General features: G+C 44.9%; 1 protein-coding gene across 17 annotated transcripts in view; it reads left to right on the forward strand.

The window, feature by feature from the left end:
- Positions 1-21,218, forward strand: part of LOC112214989 (neuronal cell adhesion molecule-like) — a 135,877-nt gene that overhangs the window by 57,371 nt on the left and 57,288 nt on the right. For all 17 annotated transcript variants that reach the window (XM_042317536.1, XM_042317528.1, XM_042317527.1 and 14 more), the window contains one exon: positions 5,865-5,943. The gene's annotated coding sequence lies outside the window, so the exon portion shown is untranslated. The remainder of the gene's footprint in view (positions 1-5,864; positions 5,944-21,218) is intronic.

Genomic DNA, 21,218 nt, shown 5'->3' on the forward strand with positions numbered 1-21,218 from the left:
AGTACAGCTGATCTACAGACTGGTAGGTATAGTGTCTCCTATATTACCACAACTTTAATGTAGTACAGCTGATCTACAGACTGGTAGGTATAGTGTCTCCTATATTACCACAACTTTAATGTAGTACAGCTGATCTACAGACTGGTAGGTATAGTGTCTCCTATATTACCACAACTTTAATGTAGTACAGCTGATCTACAGACTGGTAGGTATAGTGTCTCCTATATTACCACAACTTTAATGTAGTACAGCTGATCTACAGACTGGTAGGTATAGTGTCTCCTATATTACCACAACTTTAATGTAGTACAGCTGATCTACAGACTGGTAGGTATAGTGTCTCCTATATTACCACAACTTTAATGTAGTACAGCTGATCTACAGACTGGTAGGTATAGTGTCTCCTATATTACCACAACTTTAATGTAGTACAGCTGATCTACAGACTGGTAGGTATAGTGTCTCCTATCATATAAACCAATCACCTCTAGACATGATTCTTTCTTTTCTCTGTTCTTCCTTCCCTCCATCTCTCCCTCAAACAGCCTTGAGAAAAAAACATATTGCTGTCTAAGGCACTGCATCTCAGTGCTTGAGGCGTCACTACAGACACCCTGGTTCGAATCCAGGCTGTGTCACAATCGGACGTGATTGTGAGTCACATAGGGCGGCGCACAATTGGCCCAGCATCGCCCGGGTTTGGCCGGTGTAGGCCATCATTGTAAATAAGAATTTGTTCTTACTTTCCTTGTTAAATATATATACAGTTGAAGTCGTAAGTTTACATACACCTTAGCAAATACATTTAAACTCAGTTTTTCACAATTCCTGACATTTAATCCCAGTAAAAATTCCCTGATTTAGGTCAATTAGATTCACCACTTTATTTTAAGAATGTGAAATGTCAGAATAATAGTAGAGAGAATGATTTATTTCAGCTTTTATTTCTTTCATCACATTCCCAGTGGGTCAGAAGTTTACAAACACCCAATTAGTATTTGGTAGCATTACCTTTAAATTGTTTAACTTGGGTCAAACGTTTCGGGTAGTCTTCCACAAGATTCCCACAATAAGTTGGGTGAATTTTGGCCCATTCCTCCTGACAGAGCTGGTGTAACTAAGTCAGGTTTGTAGGCCTCCTTGCTCGCACACGCTTTTTCAGTTCTCCTCACAAATTTTCTATAGGATTGAGGTCAGGGCTTTGTGATGGCCACTCCAATACCTTGACTTTGTTGTCGTTAAACTATTTTGCCACAACTTTGGAAGTATGCTTGGGGTCATTGTCCATTTGGAAGACCCATTTGCGACCAAGATTTAACTTCCTGACTGATGTCTTGAGATGTTGCTTCAATATAGCCACATAATTTTCCTCCCTCATGATGCCATTTATTTTGTGAAGTGCAGCAGTCCCTCCTGCAGCAAAGCACCCCCACAACATGATGCTGCCACCCCCACAACATTATGCTGCCACCCCCACAACATGATGTTGCCTCCCTCGTACTTCATGGTTGGGATGGTGTTCTTCGGCTTGCAAGCCTCCCCCTTTTTCCTCCAAACATAACGATGGTCATTATGGCCAAACAGTTCTGTTTTTGTTTCATCAGACCAGAGGACATTTCGCCAAAAAGTACTATCTTTGCTCCCATGTTCAGTTGCAAACCGTAGTCTGTCTTTTATATGGTGGTTTTGGAGCAGTGGCTTCTTCCTTACTGAGCGGCCTTTCAGGTTTTCAGGAAATAAATAAAAGCTGAAATAAATCATTCTCTCTACTATTATCCTGACATTTCACATTCTTAAAATAAAGTGGTGATCCTAACTGACCTAAGACAGGGAATTTTTACTATGATTAAATGTCAGGAATTGTGAAAAACTGAGTTTAAATATATTTGCTAAGGTGTATGTAAGCTTCTGACTTCAACTGTATATTTTTAAATACAATTGCTCCACGCACGCAGCAACACACACACCTCACCTCTAGCCAGAGAGGGATGACCAGTTTTGTGTTAATGGCCCTATGCGACATTATGCTGATATATAATTCTATATTGTGTGTGTGTTTGCATGCGTACGTGTCCTCAGCCCTCAGTACAGTCCTAGAGCAGAGGAGATGTGGAAGCTGTGTGGAGGCTCTCTGTGTGTGTGTGGATTTCCCATAAAGCATTCATATGTACGGTACCTTTCTCCTCTCCTCTCTTCCCGCTCTGTGATGATGTAGCGGTTTTAGATTTAACACTAAATAATACATGCTCTTTCACTGATTCCCACTCACAACGCCTTTATGTTTTATATGCCAGCTTCTCCTGCTCTCGCTTCCTCATCTCTCCTCCTCCACCCTCTTTCTCAGCCTCTCTCTCTCTCTGTCTCTCTCTGCCTCTCTCTCTCTTCCTCATCTCTCCTCCTCCACCCTCTCTCTCTGCCTCTCTCTGCCTCTCTCTCTCTTCCTCATCTCTCCTCCTCCACCCTCTCTCTCAGCTCTCTCTCTCTCTCTCCACCCTCTCTCTCTCTGCCTCTCTCTCTCTCTTCCTCTCTCTCCTCCTCCCCCTCTCTCTCTGTCTCTCTCTGCCTCTCTCTCTCTTCCTCATCTCTCCTCCTCTCTCCCCTCTCTCTCTGCCTCTCTCTCTCTTCCTCATCTCTGCCTCTCCCCCCTCTCTCCTCTCTCTCTCTTCCTCATCTCTCCTCCTCCACCCCCCCCTCTCTCTCTGCCTCTCTCTCTCTCTCTCTCTCCATCTCTCCCCCTCTCTGCCCCCTCTCTGTCTCTCTCTCTCTCGCTCACTCTCGCCTCTCTCTCACTCTCTCTCTGTCTCTCTCTCTCTCGCTCCATCCCCCTCTCTCTGTCTCTCTCTCTCATCTCTCCTCCTCCATCCCCCTCTCTCTGTCTCTCTGTCTGTCTGTCTCTCTCTCTCTCTCTCTGTCTCGCTCACTCTGTCTCCATAGTAACTGTGTAGGGCTTGGGGTCAGGCCTGTGTAGTTGGAGTGTGTTAGCTTTTCTCTGCTTCTGCCTGCCTGAGAGCAGCTGCTGCTGATTGCTTCATGGGGATGAATGCGTCCCAAATGGCACCCTATTCCCTATGCAGCGCACTACTTTTGACCAGGGCCCATAGAGCTCTGGACCAAATTAGTGCGAGCTACGTAGGGAATAGTGTGCTATTCAGGACGCATCTCAGGAGAAGGGTAGATGGCTTGTCTGATGTGATTTAGTCAAACAGAGAGTTAAAAAGGGCCAGATGTATAGGTTACTTAGAATAGTTATAATGTCCTTGTTTTTATGTTTAGAAAAATATCTGGTTATAAATGCTTGTTATCTGTCATGTTCTTTCTCACAAATGGGAAAAGCTGCACAAGAACTCACTGCTGTAGTGGTCCAGGTTACAAAGGGGCTCAGTGACTCGTGTTTGCATCTCAATGTGAAAAAAACTGTTTGCATGTTCTTCACAAAGAGGGCAACAGATGCTACTGAGCCAGGTGTCTATGTGTCAGGGGAGAAGCTCCAGGTGGTTTCTGATTTTAAGTACCTTGGCATCATACTTGATTCCAACCTTTCTTTTAAAAAGCAGGTGAAAAAGGTCATTCAAATAACCAAATTCAACCTAGCTAATTTCCGATTTATACGAAATTGTTTGACTACAGAGGTAGTAAAACTATACTTCAAATCTATTATACTCTCCCACTTAACATACTGCTTGACTAGTTGGGCCCAAGCTTGCTGTACAACATTTAAAACCGGTTCAGTCTGTCTACAAACAGGCTCTCAAAGTGCTTGATAGGAAGCCCAATAGCCATCATCACTGTTACATCCTCAGAAAGCATGAGCTCCTGAGTTGGGAAAATCTTGTGCAATACACCGACGCATGTCTTGTATTCAAGATCCTTAATGGCCTGGCTCCTCCCCCTCCACTCAGTACTTTTGTTAAACAGAAAACCCAGACATATGGCAGCAGATCCACAAGGTCTGCCATGAGAGGTGACTGTATAACCTTGAGGAAAAACACCTTTAGTAAATCCGTTTTCTCTGTGAGAGATTCCCATGTCTGGAATACACTGCCATCAGACACACATAACTGCACCACATATCACACTTTAACAAAATGCTTGAAGACATGGCTAAAGGTCAATCAGATTTGTGAACATGGTCCCTAGCTGAGTGTTGCCGCTTTCCATGTCGTCTGTCGTCTGTAGCTTATGAGGTGTGGAAACACTTTGTTGCTTTTATGAATTTTGTCTTGCTGCTTTTTGTTCTATGTTGCTCTGTCTGTATGCTACCTCTTGCTTGTCCTATGTTGCTCTGTCTGTATGCTACCTCTTGCTTGTCCTATGTTGCTCTGTCTGTATGCTACCTCTTGCTTGTCCTATGTTGCTCTGTCTGTATGCTACCTCTTGCTTGTCCTATGTTGCTCTGTCTGTATGCTACCTCTTGCTTGTCCTATGTTGCTCTGTCTGTATGCTACCTCTTGCTTGTCCTATGTTGCTCTGTCTGTATGCTACCTCTTGCTTGTCCTATGTTGCTATTGTCTATACTGTAATTGTTTTTAATAACCTGCCCAGGGACTGTGGTTGAAAATGATCCGGCTGGCTAAAACCTGCACTTTTACTGAAACGTTGATTAATGTGCACTGTCCCTGTAAAAATAAAATAAACTCAAATAAACTCAAACTCAAAATAATGGCTTGTTTCACTGGTAGTTATGATAAGGTATTCATAGTCATGAAGTGTGTGTGTGTGTGTGTGTCTGTGTCTGTGTGTGTCTGTGTGTGTGTGTGTGTGTGTGTGTGTGTGTGTGTGTGTGTGTGTGTGTGTGTGTCTGTGTCTGTGTCTGTGTGTGTGTGTGTGTGTGTGTGTGTGTGTGTGTGTGTGTGTCTGTGTCTGTGTGTGTGTGTGTGTGTGTGTGTGTGTGTGTGTGTCTGTGTGTGTGTGTGTGTGTGTGTGTCTGTGTCTGTGTCTGTGTCTGTGTCTGTGTCTGTGTCTGTGTCTGTGTCTGTGTCTGTGTCTGTGTGTGTGTGTGTGTGTGTGTGTGTGTGTCTGTGTCTGTGTCTGTGTCTGTGTGTGTGTGTGTGTGTCTGTGTGTGTGTGTGTGTGTGTGTGTGTGTCTGTGTCTGTGTCTGTGTCTGTGTGTGTGTGTGTCTGTGTCTGTGTCTGTGTCTGTGTCTGTGTCTGTGTCTGTGTCTGTGTGTGTGTGTGTGTGTGTGTGTGTGTGTGTGTGTGTGTGTGTGTGTGTGTGTGTGTGTGTGTGTGTGTGTGTGTATATTTCACCAGAATAAGACACACTCTGTCCTGTGTGATGTCTTCTCTTCAGGCCTTTGGAGCATCTCTTTGTTTTTCTGTTTTGAAGAAATAACTAATAATAAGTTCCTTTTAAGTTAGATTTTTGTCCTTTTTTCACTCAGGTGAAAAACATTATTGCACATACAGATATAGGATCTTTATTTGATGACTCTTTAAGTTGCTGAGAATTTTCCTGCACAACAGGAAATACACATTTGTAGTGTATTTGAGCTTTAAAGTTTGTGTTTTCCTCTTTTAAATATCAAACTTAATCAGCTCTAAAAAATGTATCATCCTCTACAAGGAATTAGAATCCACAAAATAATCCACATTTCCTCTTGCTGCAGGATTATTTTCCTGCTGTAGCAAACTGGCTCAAATTAAGATCCCACATCTGTAAAAAGTTGATTTCTAGGGCATGCAGAACAAATGCGCTGTGAACTAGATACCCCTGTACATTTTACAACCCTTACTACCTCACACTACAGCATGTTTACTTTCCTCTGTGCCATTTCCCTTCTCCTGGTTCTTCCTTTACGTCAGGACAGATGCATTACGGTGGGATGGACAAGCTTGTGTCTAACGTTCATTCATTTGTGTTCCAGGTCTGAAGTCCTTCTCAGCAGTCAGAGTGTGTGGATGAATCCAACTGGAGGACGAAGCCCTTTGATTGGATCCCCATAGGTAAGAGCAACCTTTAAGTATCTGTCATCGCTGAAAGTGATTCTATTTGTTGGAGAATCAATATGTTCCTTAACATTTTATTGATTAAATATATTTATTTCCCCTTTCATATGTTTCTCTCAGCGCTGCCAAACGACAGTACAGTATGTACTGGTCTTACCTAACTACTGGCATATAGACCAAACATTAAGAACACCATCCTAATATTGACTTGCACCCCGTTTTGCACTCAGAACAGCCTCAATTCGTTGGGGCAGGGACTCTACAAGGTGTGGAAAGCGTTCCACAGGGATGCTGGCCCATGTTGACTCCAATGCTTCCCACAGTTGTGTCAAATTGGCTGGATGTCCTTTGGGTGGTGGACCATTCAGGAAACTGTTGAGCGTGAAAAACCCAGCAGCATTGTGCCTGGCACCTACTACCATACCGCGTTCAGAGGCACTTCAATATGTTGTCTTGCCCTCTGAATGGCACACATACACAGTCCATGTCTCAACTGTCTCAAGGATTTCAAATCCTTCTTTAACATGTCTCCTCCCCTTCATCTACACTGATTGAAGTGGATCAAGTGACATCAATAAGGGATCATAGCTTTAACATGTCTCCTCCCCTTCATCTACACTGATTGAAGTGGATCAAGTGACATCAATAAGGGATCATAGCTTTAACATGTCTCCTCCCCTTCATCTACACTGATTGAAGTGGATCAAGTGACATCAATAAGGGATCATAGCTTTAACATGTCTCCTCCCCTTCATCTACACTGATTGAAGTGGATCAAGTGACATCAATAAGGGATCATAGCTTTTACATGGATTCACCTGGTCAGTCTGTTATTTAAATAGCATGTTAATCTTAATGTTTTGTCCACTCAGTGTATGAACATACAATGTCTGGATTCATTGCAGTGCCAGTTGCCACACTCTCAGAAAGGAAGAGTGATATGTAAAACCATTTGTCCCTGTAGGGGAACCCTCTGAAAAAAGTCTCAAAATAGAACCTTTACAGTGGAACCAGAGGTTCTATATGGAACCAAAAAGGGTTCAATATGATCCAAAAAGAGTTCTATCTGGAGGGTTCTCCTACAAAGACAAATAGTTCAATCTCAAACTTTTTCAGAGGGTTCTCCTACAGGACAAATGTTCTATATGGAACTTTTTCTGAGGGTTCTCCTACAGGGACAAATTGTTATATATGGAACTTTTTCAGAGGGTTCTCCTACAGGGACAAATTGTTATATATGGAACTTTTTCAGAGGGTTCTCCTACAGGGACAAATTGTTATATATGGAACTTTTTCAGAGGGTTCTCCTACAGGGACAAATTGTTATATATGGAACTTTTTCAGAGGGTTCTCCTACAGGGACAAATTGTTATATATGGAACTTTTTCAGAGGGTTCTCCTACAGGACAAATGGTTCTATATGGAACAAATGGTTCTATATGGAACTTTTTCAGAGGGTTCTCCTACAGGACAAATGGTTCTATATGGAACTTTTTCAGAGGGTTCTCCTACAGGACAAATGGTAATATATATGGAACTTTATTTCTGAGAGTGCACTTGCCTTGCCTCAGTCTCTTAGTAGAGGTTGTTGGGTTTATTGTTGGTTGGTTGCTGGCCGGTTGTTTGGTGGTTACTGGTCGGTGGTTTTGTGGCCATCACTTGTCTGTGGTCATCTCATCAGTGGCCATGGGCTCAGCCAGAGAAGGAACCCTGCAGGGTGAATCCATACAGGCCCTGTGTGTGTGTGTGTGTTCACCACAGGGAACAGAATCAGATACTAATGAACTTACAGTATAACACAGTGTATGCCTTTGATGTGAATCTGGTCTAGTCAGTCAATCCACACCAGATAAGGCCCACTCCTCAGGCTACAGTGGGCATTTCAACATTATGATGTTACAGCGTACGCACCAATTCCCTTTCTCTTAAAGGGCACAGTGGTTTGGAGGAAAAATGAAGTCCCAAAAATAGCTTTTAATCATGGACCATAGTTCAGTCTGTAATGGAGTCATGTTGTTGGGGACTAATAGTCTGTCTTTTAAAGTACATCAACAGTTGTCACTCAGTACTTTCACTAGTTGTGTTTCATTGAGTTATTGATCTTTTTAAAAGCAGAAATGGTGAATTCCCTGAAATAACGTAACACTTTAATACGAGCTGTCAGTGTCTCACTTACATTGACGTCAACAAATACACACAAATAAATCTGTTTCTGTTTAGCACCATCCTTTCTCTGCAGGTTTCCAGATCAATATACATTCTCTCTCAACTGCTTTGTGTTATATTGATCGGTGACTATAAATACCGGTGGCCAATCTGGGTAGATCTCATTGGATTTCATTGATATGCAGTGGCATTACACTGGAAGGTAAAAGCTATTGATGAACAGATACACGTGGCCTCAGAGCCTCGGAGCGTGACACTGTGTTTAACAACGACATGAGTTACTATGGCACCAGTAACCTACCTTCCACTTCCACAGTGTGTGTGTGTGTGTGTGTGTGTGTGTGTGTTTGTGTGTGTGTGTGTGTGTGTGTGTGTGTGTGTGTGTGTGTTTGTGTGTGTGTGTTGTTTTGTGTGTGTGTTTTGTGTGTGTGTTTGTGTGTGTGTGTGTGTGTGTGTGTGTGTGTGTGTGTGTGTGCGTGAGACCTTCAGAGCATAGCTGTTAGACCTTTGTGGTTACAGTATTAACATGCTAAATGCTGCTGCCACTGGTCGTTCCACATAGAGACCTTGTCCACGATCCCCAGTCCACCTGACACATCCCCCATTCTCTCTCTCTCTCTGCTGGGATGGTAAGGATGAATGGACAGGAGGATGGCCGGGAGGACCAGTGTGAATTGGCATCCCCCTATCCTTCATCCCTCCATCTGTTCATCAGGCAGGATGAGTAGTCTGAGGGGAGGGGGTGGTGGGTGATGGGGGTGGAGGTGGGTGAGGGGGCAGGATGTGGGTGAGGGGGCAGGGTGATGGGGTGGGTGAGGGTGGGGGTCGGGTGATGGGGTGGAGGTGGGTGAGGGGAAAGGTGGAGGTGGGTGAGGGTTTGGAGGGGGGAATCAGGGTCAATCCCTGGCAGAAATAAAGGATAGAGGAGAATCAGGGGATAGTCCCTGAGAGGGGGGCCGGAGAGAAGAGAGGTCCAATCCCCACACAGTAATCCCTCCATCCCTCTAATGATAATTATATTATCAAGCACTAATAGTCCATTCATATGTGTACTACGAGGTGTCCAGTCACTTTACCTCTCTAGTCATTACTGGCCAGTAAGCAGGTTGTATTGTAATAAATGCTGAATAGATTGTAAGATTGGTAGGAAACAGTACGGACACTTATGGATTCAGATAACATTGTACTTTGTTACATAATACTATGCTGCATCTGACAAGCTCTCCTCCAGCATTTTTTTGTGTGTGTGTGTGTGTGTGTGTGTGTGTGTGTGTGTGTGTGTGTGTGTGTGTGTGTGTGTGTGTGTGTGTGTGTGTGTGTGTGTGTGTGTGTGTGTGTGTGTGTGTGTGTGTGTGATCTAGGCTCTGTGACCTGATGGGAAGTGAATCTCAGACCTGCCATGTTTCCACTCTCCCTCATAACGCCACCTCCAATGCATGCTGGGTAATCACATTGTCCTCTCACCTGGTGAGAACAGACCTGCTGCCCGTTTGTGTGTGTGTGTGTGTGTGTGTGTGCGCGTGCGTGTGTACAGTATGTGTGAAGAAAGACCTGCTGCCTGTGTGTGTGTGTGATGATAGGTGAGAGACCACTGCAGTATAATCCATCCAATATCTCTCTGTCTTGTTTCTCCTCATGGAGGCTGTTACATCTTTGGTGAACTATTGTACATTCACATGAAGCCTAACCTGAGCTTTTAATAGATATATGTAGATATATGTTTAGCTCAGAGGGATAACATGGTCTAACATGGTTGTGAGGCACACAGAGAAAATAGCCTCCAACACTCTACTCAACAAATTGGATGCAGTCTATCACAGTGCCATCCGTTTTGTCACCAAAGCCACCACTGCGACCTGTATGCTCTCGTTGGCTGGCCCTCGCTTCATACTCGTCGCCAAACCCACTGGCTCCAGGTCATCTACAAGTCTCTGCTAGGTAAAGCCCTGCCTTCAATACAAATTTGTTCTTAACTGACTTGCCTAGTTAAATAAAGGTAAATATATATATATATATATATATTTTCTCAGCTCACTGGTCACCATAGCAGCACCCACCCGTAGCACGCGCTCCAGCAGGTATATCTCACTGGTCACCCCCAAAGCCAATTCTTCCTTTGGCCACCTCTCCTTCCAGTTCTCTGCTGCCAATGACTGGAACGGACTGCAAAAATCTCTGAAGCTGGAGTCTCATATCTCCCTCACCTGCTTTAAGCACCAGCTGTCAGAGCAGCTCACAGATCACTGCACCTGTACATATTTCATCTCTAAATAGCCCATCCAATCTACCTCATCCCCATACTGTATTTATTTATTTATCTTGTTCCTTTGCACCCCAGTATCTCAACTTGTACATTCATCCTCTGCACATCCTCTGCACATCATACCATTCCAGTGTCCTACCATGGCCTATTTATTGCCTTACCTCTCTTATCTAACCTCATTTGCACATGCTGTATATAGAATTTTCTACTGTATTATTGACTGTATGTTTGTTTATTCCATGTGTAACTCTGTGTTGTATGTGTCGAACTGCTTTGCTTTATCTTGGCCAGGTCGCAGTTGTAAATGAGAACTTGTTCTCAACTAGCCTACCTGGTTAAATAAAGGTAAAATATATATACATTTTAAAACAGACGACCGGGGTTCGATACCTGGACTGTTACACACATGCCCCATCATAGTCCAGTGTAGCACCATGCTGCAAACTCCCACTGATACTGTGATTCATCACCTAGCACTGCAGAGAGAAGGAGCCTTCTCACTGTAGAGGGTAGGAGCCTTCTCACTGCAGCGAGTAGGAGCCTTCTCACTGCAGAGGGTAGGAGCCTTCTCACTGTAGAGGGTAGGAGCCTTCTCACTGCAGAGGGTAGGAGCCTTCTCACTGCAGAGGGTAGGAGCCTTCTCACTGCAGAGGGTGGGAGCCTTCTCACTGCAGAGAGGTAGGAGCCTTCTCACTGCACAGGGTGGGAGCCTTCTCACTGCAGAGAGTAGGAGCCTTCTCACTGTAGAGGGTGGGAGCCTTCTCACTGCAGAGAGTAGGAGCCTTCTCACTGCAGAGAGTAGGAGCCTTCTCACTGTAGAGGGTGGGAGCCTTCTCTCACTGCAGAGAGTAGGAGCCTTCTCACTGCAGAGGGTAGGAGCCTTCTCACTGCAGAGGGGGGGAGCCTTCTCACTGCAGAGGGTAGGAGCCTTCTCACTGCAGAGGGTAGGGTGGGAGCCTTCTCACTGCAGAGGGTAGGAGCCTTCTCACTGCAGAGAGTAGGAGCCTTCTCACTGTAGAGGGTAGGAGCCTTCTCACTGCAGAGGGTGGGAGCCTTCTCACTGCAGAGGGTAGGAGCCTTCTCACTGCAGAGGGTGGGAGCCTTCTCACTGCAGAGGGTAGGAGCCTTCTCACTGCAGAGGGTAGGAGCCTTCTCACTGCAGAGGGTAGGAGCCTTCTCACTGCAGAGGGTGGGAGCCTTCTCACTGCAGAGGGTAGGAGCCTTCTCACTGCAGAGGGTAGGAGCCTTCTCACTGCAGAGAGTAGGAGCCTTCTCACTGTAGAGGGTGGGAGCCTTCTCACTGCAGAGGGTGGGAGCCTTCTCACTGCAGAGTAGGAGTGCAGAGGGTGGGAGCCTTCTCACTGCAGAGGGTAGGAGCCTTCTCAGAGGGTGGGAGCCTTCTCACTGCAGAGGGTAGGAGCCTTCTCACTGCAGAGGGTGGGAGCCTTCTCACTGCAGAGAGTAGGAGCCTTCTCACTGCAGAGGGTAGGAGCCTTCTCACTGCAGAGAGTAGGAGCCTTCTCACTGCAGAGGGTGGGAGCCTTCTCACTGCAGAGGGTGGGAGCCTTCTCACTGTAGAGGGTGGGAGCCTTCTCACTGCAGAGGGTAGGAGCCTTCTCACTGCAGAGAGTAAGAAGCCCAGATAAAGTATTAGAAATCATTTCAAATAGTATTTGAACCCATGTCTGACTCCTGGACATACATTCAGCACATCCCACCATCAAGCTATTTTTGATGTGCTATTTGAAAATAGAATGCAATGTATTAGGCCTAACTGGTACCTCTCCTCCACTGAGGTTAGTGGGCGTGTGATGATGTTCCAGTCTATGTAGTGATTAGGAAGGAGCCCATCCTACCTCCTCACTCTCTAACAGGAGGTTTGTTCCTCTCTCTCGGTGCCTGTAGGGCTGGAGGTTGGACTAACTGGTACATCTCTTCCACCGAGGTTAGTATGTGATGATGTCCCAGTCTATGTAGTGATTAGGAAGGAGCCCATCCTACCTCCTCACTCTCTAACAGGAGGTTTGTTCCTCTCTCTCGGTGCCTGTAGGGCTGGAGGTTGGACTAACTGGTACCTCTCCTCCACTGAGGTTAGTGGGCGTGTGATGATGTCCCAGTCTATGTAGTGATTAGGAAGGAGCCCATCCTACCTCCTCACTCTCTAACAGGAGGTTTGTTCCTCTCTCTCGGTGCCTGTAGGGCTGGAGGTTGGACTAACTGGTACATCTCTTCCACCGAGGTTAGTGGGCGTGTGATGATGTCCCAGTCTATGTAGTGATTAGGAAGGAGCCCATCCTACCTCCTCACTCTCTAACAGGAGGTTTGTTCCTCTCTCTCGGTGCCTGTAGGACTGGAGGTTGGACTACTGCTGCTTTTCAGGAGCAGCGGAGGGGAAGTGATGTAGCCGGTGCTTCATTTGTTCCGGATCCAGCTGGAACATTATCCAGCACTTCTCAATATTGGACAGTTTTGTTCCGGAAGCCATTTGCCAGGATCCGGTACCTCTCTTGGCTTGACATATTTTCTTTCTTCACAATGTAAAAATGATCATCAAATCATTCAGAGTTAATTACAGTTGCCTCCTCTGTTATTCTCCTGTCCCATAAAAAGCGTTGCCTAATGTGAAAGCGTGTCTGATATTGTAAGAATTGATTTGTGTTGGGCCGGACCGTGTTTATGGTTTGCTCAACATTGTAGCCTGTATAGACCAACGCGCATCATTGGGTGAATCAGTGAAACTGGAGAGATTTTTTAGGACTATCATTTCCTCCTCATATTGTACAATATGTGTCTCCACACACCGAGAACTACTGTAGGCTATTGAAGGATACAAGACAAGTTCGTTTTTTTATTGATCTCCGTTTGTCAGTGTCAAAGTATCCTGTCTTTTCCATTGTTTGTGAGGTATTAAAAATTATTATGCTAAGGTCTCCAGTCTAAGGTCTCCAGTCTAAGGTCTCCAGTCTAAGGTCTCCAGTCTAAGGTCTCCAGTCTAAGGTCTCCAGTCTAAGGTCTCCAGTCTAAGGTCTCCAGTCTATGGTCTCCAGTCTAAGGTCTCCAGTCTAAGGTCTCCAGTCTAAGGTCTCCAGTCTAAGGTCTCCAGTCTAAGGTCTCCAGTCTAAGGTCTCCAGTCTAAGGTCTCCAGTCTAAGGTCTCCAGTCTAAGGTCTCCAGTCTAAGGTCTCCAGTCTAAGGTCTCCAGTCTAAGGTCTCCAGTCTAAGGTCTCCAGTCTATGGTCTCCAGTCTAAGGTCTCCAGTCATCTAAAATGATGTAGAATTGCATGAAAAGTTTTTATAAAAATGCCACATTTTTTCCTGGACCCTTGGCTACACATTCTGGGAAAATGGGGCATTTTATCTCATGTATGCAACTTCTACAAGCACCCTGTACTCTACTGCTTTATGCCAGTATGCAAAAGTGGTGATATACATTCAATGCGTCATTATAAAGGGGATTTTAAGCTCTGGATATAGCTAACAACCCCTCCAGGCTCCTGCCTCAAACCTCTAGCCTCCAATCTCCAGCCTCCAACCTCCAACCTCCAGCCTTCAACCTCCAGCCTCCAACCTCCAGCCTCCAACCTCTAGCCTCCAACCTCCAGTGTCCAACCTCCAACCTCCAGACTCTAGCCTCTACCTGAATAGAAGTGTGAGGGAGGAAGTGAAGAGTAGATCCCTCTGGCTTGTTAGGTTTCCCACATGCATCCTGATTGGATGGAGAGGAACCAATGTCCTGACTGGGTGAGGAGGAACCAATGTACTGACTGGGTGGGGAGGAACCAATGTCCTGACTGGGTGGGGAGGAACCAATTTCCTGACTGGGTGGGGAGGAACCAATGTGGAGGTGTTGAGGTGAGTTGTAACTCCCTCAGCAAAATGGTTTCATAAGGAAATATCTGTTTAGTTTGCGTTTGATGGGTTGTTTCATCCCTAACTGTCTAGTGATTTACAGCAGCAGTATTTCAAATGGCCACTACTACGATGTTTCAGGTTTGGCTTATTTTGTTTTTAGTGCTAGAATCTGATAGCAAATTTTGGACCCCATCTGTGGTCATCCTTCCCTCCACCCTCCCCATCACTACCCCTCCACCCCTCCACCCCTCCCCCCTCCACCCTCTCCACCCCTCCACCCCTCTATCCCTCCACCCCTCCACCTCTCCATCCCTCCACCCCTCCACCTCTCCATCCCCTCCACCCCTCCCCCCTCCATCTCCCCACCCCTCCATCCCTCCACCTCCTCCACCCCTCCATCCCTCCACCCCTCCACCCTCTCCACCCTCCCTCCACCCCTCCATCCACCCTCCATCCCTCCACCCCTCCATCCCTCCACCCTCTCCACCCCTCCACCCCTCCATCCCCCACCCCTCCATCCCTCCACCCCCTCCACCCCTCCACCCTCCATCCCTCCACCCCTCCATCCCCCCACCCCTCCATCCCTCCACCCCCCCTCCACCCCTCCACCCCCTCCATCCCCCCCACCCCTCCATCCCTCCACCCCTCCATCCCTCCACCCCTCCACCCCCCCCTCCATCCACCCCCCCTCCACACCCCTCCCCTCCACCCCTCCACCCTCCATCCCTCCACCCTCCACCCTCCATCCCTCCCCCTCCATCCCCACCCCTCCATCCCTCCACCCCTCCACCCCTCCATCCCTCCACCCTCTCCATCCCTCCACCCCTCCATCCCTCCACCCTCCATCCCTCCATCCCTCCACCCCTCCATCCCTCCACCTCTCCATCCTCCACCATCCCTCCATCCCTCCATCCCCCTCCACCCCTCCATCCCTCCACCCTTGCAGTTTCAGTGGAACCAGCACGTCAACAACATGGTTTCACAATAGGTCTGTGGGGAGGCCGGTGTGGCCCTGTGCTGACCATCAGCATTATCCCAAAGCCCCACAGAACAGAGACAGAGCCCCGTAGAGAAAGACCAGAGGATTGTGTGGATGCTTCTAGAATGTCTAACCCCATCCAGCCATCAATAGACAGGCTGTGTGTGAGTGAAAGGGCTGAGGTCATTGATTTGAACTGGGGCACAAAGCCACGCTATGATCACAATCCGGTCAGAGGCCTAGTTCAACAAGGAGACTGTGAGGCTTGGTTTCCTAACAAGAGGTGTTGGTGTAGTCTGTGTGTGTTGGTGTCATTTGTTGCCATGGTTTTTCTGTGTGGATACAAATTGAATCAACATACAGTACCATGAGAGATCCGATCAGTAAAAGCAGCATCTTTACTCACCTTGTACGTCCAGAGGAAAGTGTATAATATGTTTGACATCCCTACATCCAGGAGTTAGTAAATCAATGGAAGGTGTTTGCTTACCGCCATATTTTCATACTTGAACATTAAACTGTGTCTTTTTACTCTGATGTGAAGGAAAGTGTTAACTCTCTACTGTCTGCAGAACAAATGAGTGTTTGTGAACAATACTTAACTTTATACGCCAGTGATCGCTGTGTGAATAGCAGCATATTTCCCCGTGGATTAAGAAAGGTTACCCCTTATCTTTTCTTTATACAGCAACTGGCAAAGCATTAGTCCTGAAGAAGTGACACCTTTATTTAACTAGGCAAGTCAGTTAAGAACAAATTCTCATTTTCAATGACGGCCTAGAAACAGTGGGTTAACTGCCTGTTCAGGGGCAGAACAACAGATTTGTACCTTGTCAGCTCAGGGGTTTGAACTTGCAACCTTCCGGTTACTAGTCCAACGCTCTAACCACTAGGCTACCCTGCCGCACTGTAGCCTAAAGTAGCTAGTGCAGCTCTCCTCAGATTCTGACGAGCGTGCACGGCCTTCTTTGACTCAGTCAAGTGGTGCTGCTTCAGTGTCTAAACCAACTCCAGCTGTCTCACTGAGAGCAGAGTGTTGGAGAGCTGTATTTAGAATGAATTCCCTCAGAGTTGTCATAAAGATGGCTGTGTTAGTGTCTCTTTGTGTCTCCTCTCCTTGGCTACTGTTCAATCGAGGAGGTTCACTTGGTAACAGAGTAGGAACTCGTAGACCAGAGAGCGTTGCCATGGATACAGCATAGTGATTTTGGAAGTGGCACTCCGGCTCACTCCCCAGCTCTTGACCCTGAGGTCTCACTTACCCACAGTGTCACTGGGCAGAAAATACATTTCCCATCAAAGACAGTTCTTAGTGTTCAAACTCTCCCTGACCAATATGATATACTATGGGTCAAATTGAATGAGAACTGAAGTCAGTCTCACTGTTGGTACACGTGCTTGGCATCGTGTCATGTGTGTGTATGCATAAGTGCATGTGTGCAGACGTGTGTGTGTGTTTATGTGTGTGTGTTTATGTGTGTATGTGTGTGTATGTGTGTGTGTGTGTGTGTGTTTATGTGTGTGTGTGTGTTTGTGTGTGTGTGTGTGTGTGTGTGTTTGTGTGTGTGTGTGTGTGTGTGTGTGTGTGTGTGTGTGTGTGTGTGTGTGTGTGTGTGTGTGTGTGTGTGTGTGTGTATGGGCATTTAGTGTGACTCTGTGTCTGCATACGTCCGCACCTCCTCATGCATGTGTGTGCGGCTGACACTCACACATGAGAACAATCAATAGACCTTCCACCTTGTGACACCAGTGTGACTCTCCTCTCTGTGTATCTCAGACCAGTCTCTGTGGACCCTGCTGCAATGGGCAGGGCATTAGCATGTGAATGGAGGCCTAAACAAACAGAGTGGGAGACCCGGGGGAGTATGAGAAGGGGCCTCCATACATCCATATGGACACATCATAGAGTCTGTAAAGCTCCCATACAGACCAACACACAAGCAGTGTTCTTAATGTAGTGACAGCCACTGTCTCAATCCGGCTGCTTAGTGCTCACCATACAGAATGGGCTGGAAGACAAATGAACGTTAAGCATAAAAACACACACTTGTCATATTAACAAAAAATAAGTAATTGTGTTTGTTTATCGTCTGTGAATAGTTTTATTTTAGCGTCGTTCCAGCGTCGTCCGGGTTAGAGTTTGGCCGGGGTAGGCCGTCATTTTAAATAAGAATTTGTTCATAACTGACATGCCTAGTTAAATACAACAATTGTAAAAAAAAAAGTTGTCATTACGAGTAGATAGTGATGCATCTTCAGGTAGTTGTCATTAGGAGTAGATAGTGATGTATCTTCAGGTAGTTGTCATTAGGAGTAGATAGTGATGCATCTTCAGGTAGTTGTCATTAGGAGTAGATAGTGATGTATCTTCAGGTAGTTGTCATTAGGAGTAGATAGTGATGTATCTTCAGGTAGTTGTCATTAGGAGTAGATAGTGATGTATCTTCAGGTAGTTGTCATTAGGAGTAGATAGTGATGTATCTTCAGGTAGTTGTCATTACGAGTAGATAGTGATGTATCTTCAGTTAGTTGTCATTAGGAGTAGATAGTGATGTATCTTCAGGTAGTTGTCATTAGGAGTAGATAGTGATGTATCTTCAGGTAGTTGTCATTAGGAGTAGATAGTGATGCATCTTCAGGTAGTTGTCATTAGGAGTAGATAGTGATGCATCTTCAGGTAGTTGTCATTAGGAGTAGATAGTGATGTATCTTCAGGTAGTTGTCATTAGGAGTAGATAGTGATGTATCTTCAGGTAGTTGTCATTACGAGTAGATAGTGATGTATCTTCAGTTAGTTGTCATTAGGAGTAGTCTACGTAGGTTAGCCAGTACCCCAGTACCCCTAGGCCCAGACAGTATGGTGGCCTACATCTGAGATAGAGAGAGAGAGGAGCCGGCAGGCATCTGACCTTTGAGTCAGTCAGAGGGAGAAAGGCAAAGACCAGAGCTGTGTTCCAATACCCATACTAACATTCTGTATACTATGTACGACAGCATATACTATTAGTTAATTTTAGTATACTGTAAACAAACGGTATCCTTTTAGTTGAGTGTACTAGCACTTTGCCTGTCTACCAGAAGTTGATGCTGTTGCTATGCAACTTCTTGCTAGCTTGTTAGCATAACAAATGACTAGCTATACATCTTACGATTTCAATATCAATGTCCGTTGAGAACGAACAACGACTATACCAGTTAACTAAGAATGACATAAATAATCAAGTCAATAAACGTTGGGTAGTTAGATAGCAGATAGTTCATTTACTGGCAGGTTTGATGTATTAGTAGCCAACTAACGTTAGGTAGCTAGTTAACATACCGGTACATTCAAGCAAATGTTGTGATGATATGCTATTCGGTTCGTAAGGCTAGCGAAGCAGAACAAATTGTCAGCCAACATAACATGTAACATAACTTATTTGAAAAGTCATGACTTTTTTATTACATGGCTCAATGTGTTCTTAACATTTGTCATAATTAGTTAAAGCAATGAATTTGTATCCACTCTTGTCGGACTTCAGCTGCATATTTTCCGCACATTTTCTTCAAATCTGAAAATGTTGTGAAGCTACGCCCATTTTCTGAAGAATTGCATTATGGGCCCTAAAAGCACGTAAATAGTGTCCACTGCTTGCATACTTCGAATTTTGGCGAATGTAGTACGATATCCAGGAACTTTTAGCATACTAACTATATCCATACTATGACCAATAAGCATACTAACTATATCCATACTATGACCAATAAGCATACTAACTATATCCATACTATGACCAATAAGCATACTAACTATATCCATACTATGACCAATAAGCATACTAACTATATCCATACTATGACCAATAAGCATACTAACTATATCCATACTATGACCAATAAGCATACTACATACTCAATTCACATCACAAATAGTACAGTTAGTGCAGTTAGAATGAGTATTGGAACACAGCTCAGGCCAGGGAGAAAGAGAGGGAGGAGTCAGAGAGAGATGACCTGCCTACCAGCCATCAACCCTCACCTCAATCGTCCCCTGAACTGCTTTTACTCACTGAACATGTTTGAAGGACACACTTTGTACTTTCAAAGTACACTAATATTATGTCAACAAAGGCATTACTATGGTCATTTACTATGATAGACATGAACCCCAAAACATTATCTGATGTGAATAATCTTGTTAACTTTCCCTGATTGATTAAACATTGTGCTGGAGACATGAATTACAGTTAAGAGATAAAACACAGTCTTAACAACAGACGATCATTTCAAACATCGGTTAAGGCTTTTATATTTCCCTCTGTAGCATTAATTAATTAATTAATTAATTCATTCATCCATTCATTCACTCATTCATCCATTCATCCATTCATTCATCCATCCATTCATTCATCCATTCATCCATTCATTCATCCATCCATTCATTCATTCATTCATTCATCCATTCATCCATTCATCCATTCATTCATCCATCCATTCATCCATCCATTCATTCATTCATTCATTCATCCATTCATTCATTCATCCATCCATCCATTCATTCATTCATCCATTCATTCATTCATTCATTCATTCATCCATTCATTCATTCATTCATTCATTCATTCATTCATTCATTCATTCATTCATTCATTCATCCATCCATCCATTCATTCATCCATTCATTCATCCATCCATTCATTCATCCATCCATTCATTCATCCATTCATTCATTCATTCCACATTCTGAAATATGGAAATCCTGACATTCAAGTCAAGTCCTTGTGTCAGTGTGGAGACTGGGTTCTGTTGTGTTGCCCTATGATGTGTTACTGACTGGGGGCTGTTAATTCTCAACCTCCCTGGAGATGTGACAAGGGTCAGAGAGAGAGAGAGAGAGAGAGGCAGACCAAGGTGAGCAGATGACAGCCTGACCCCCTTCCCCTCCTCTATACAACCCTCCCCCTCCCCTCCTTTCTCCAGACCGGCATCCCCAAAGTGCACGCTTGGGGGTTGACACAAAATTACACAAACATTACACAAACATTACACAAACATTACACAAACCCAAATAGACAGTTGAGCATGTGGGACTGTGAGGCTAAAGTATAAGGTCTGGGGTTGTAGTGGTAATGATAGTCTCTAGGTATAAAGACTACAGTATAAGGTCTGTAGTGGTTATGATAGTCTCTAGGTATAAAGACTACAGTATAAGGTCAGGGGTTGTAGTGGTAATGATAGTCTCCAGGTATAAAGACTACAGTATAAGGTCAGGGGTTGTAGTGGTAATGATAGTCTCCAGGTATAAAGACTACAGAATAAGGTCAGGGGTTGTAGTGGTAATGATAGTCTCCAGGTATAAAGACTACAGAATAAGGTCTGTAGTGGTTATGATAGTCTCCAGGTATAAAGACTACAGTATAAGGTCTGTGGTGGTAATGATAGTCTCCAGGTATAAAGACTACAGTATAAGGTCTATAGTGGTAATGATAGTCTCTAGGTATAAAGACTACAGTATAAGGTCAGGGGTTGTAGTGGTAATGATAGTCTCCAGGTATAAAGACTACAGTATAAGGTCAGGGGTTGTAGTGGTAATGATAGTCTCCAGGTATAAAGACTACAGTATAAGGTCAGGGGTTGTAGTGGTAATGATAGTCTCCAGGTATAAAGTAACAGAATAAGTCTCCAGGTATAAAGACTACAGTATAAGGTCTGTGGGGTTGTAGTGGTAATGATAGTAATGATAGTCTCTAGGTATAAAGACTACAGTATAAGGTCAGGGGTTGTAGTGGTAATGATAGTCTCCAGGTATAAAGACTACAGTATAAGGTCTGTAGTGGTAATGATAGTCTCAGGTATAAAGACTACAGTATAAGGTCAGGGGTTGTAGTGGTAATGATAGTCTCCAGGTATAAAGACTACAGTATAAGGTCAGGGGTTGTAGTGGTAATGATAGTCTCCAGGTATAAAGACTACAGTATAAGGTCTGTAGTGGTAATGATAGTCTCAGGTATAAAGACTACAGTATAAGGTCTG

This window comes from Oncorhynchus tshawytscha, unplaced genomic scaffold, assembly GCF_018296145.1.
Source record: "Oncorhynchus tshawytscha isolate Ot180627B unplaced genomic scaffold, Otsh_v2.0 Un_contig_1231_pilon_pilon, whole genome shotgun sequence".
NCBI lineage: Eukaryota > Metazoa > Chordata > Actinopteri > Salmoniformes > Salmonidae > Oncorhynchus > Oncorhynchus tshawytscha.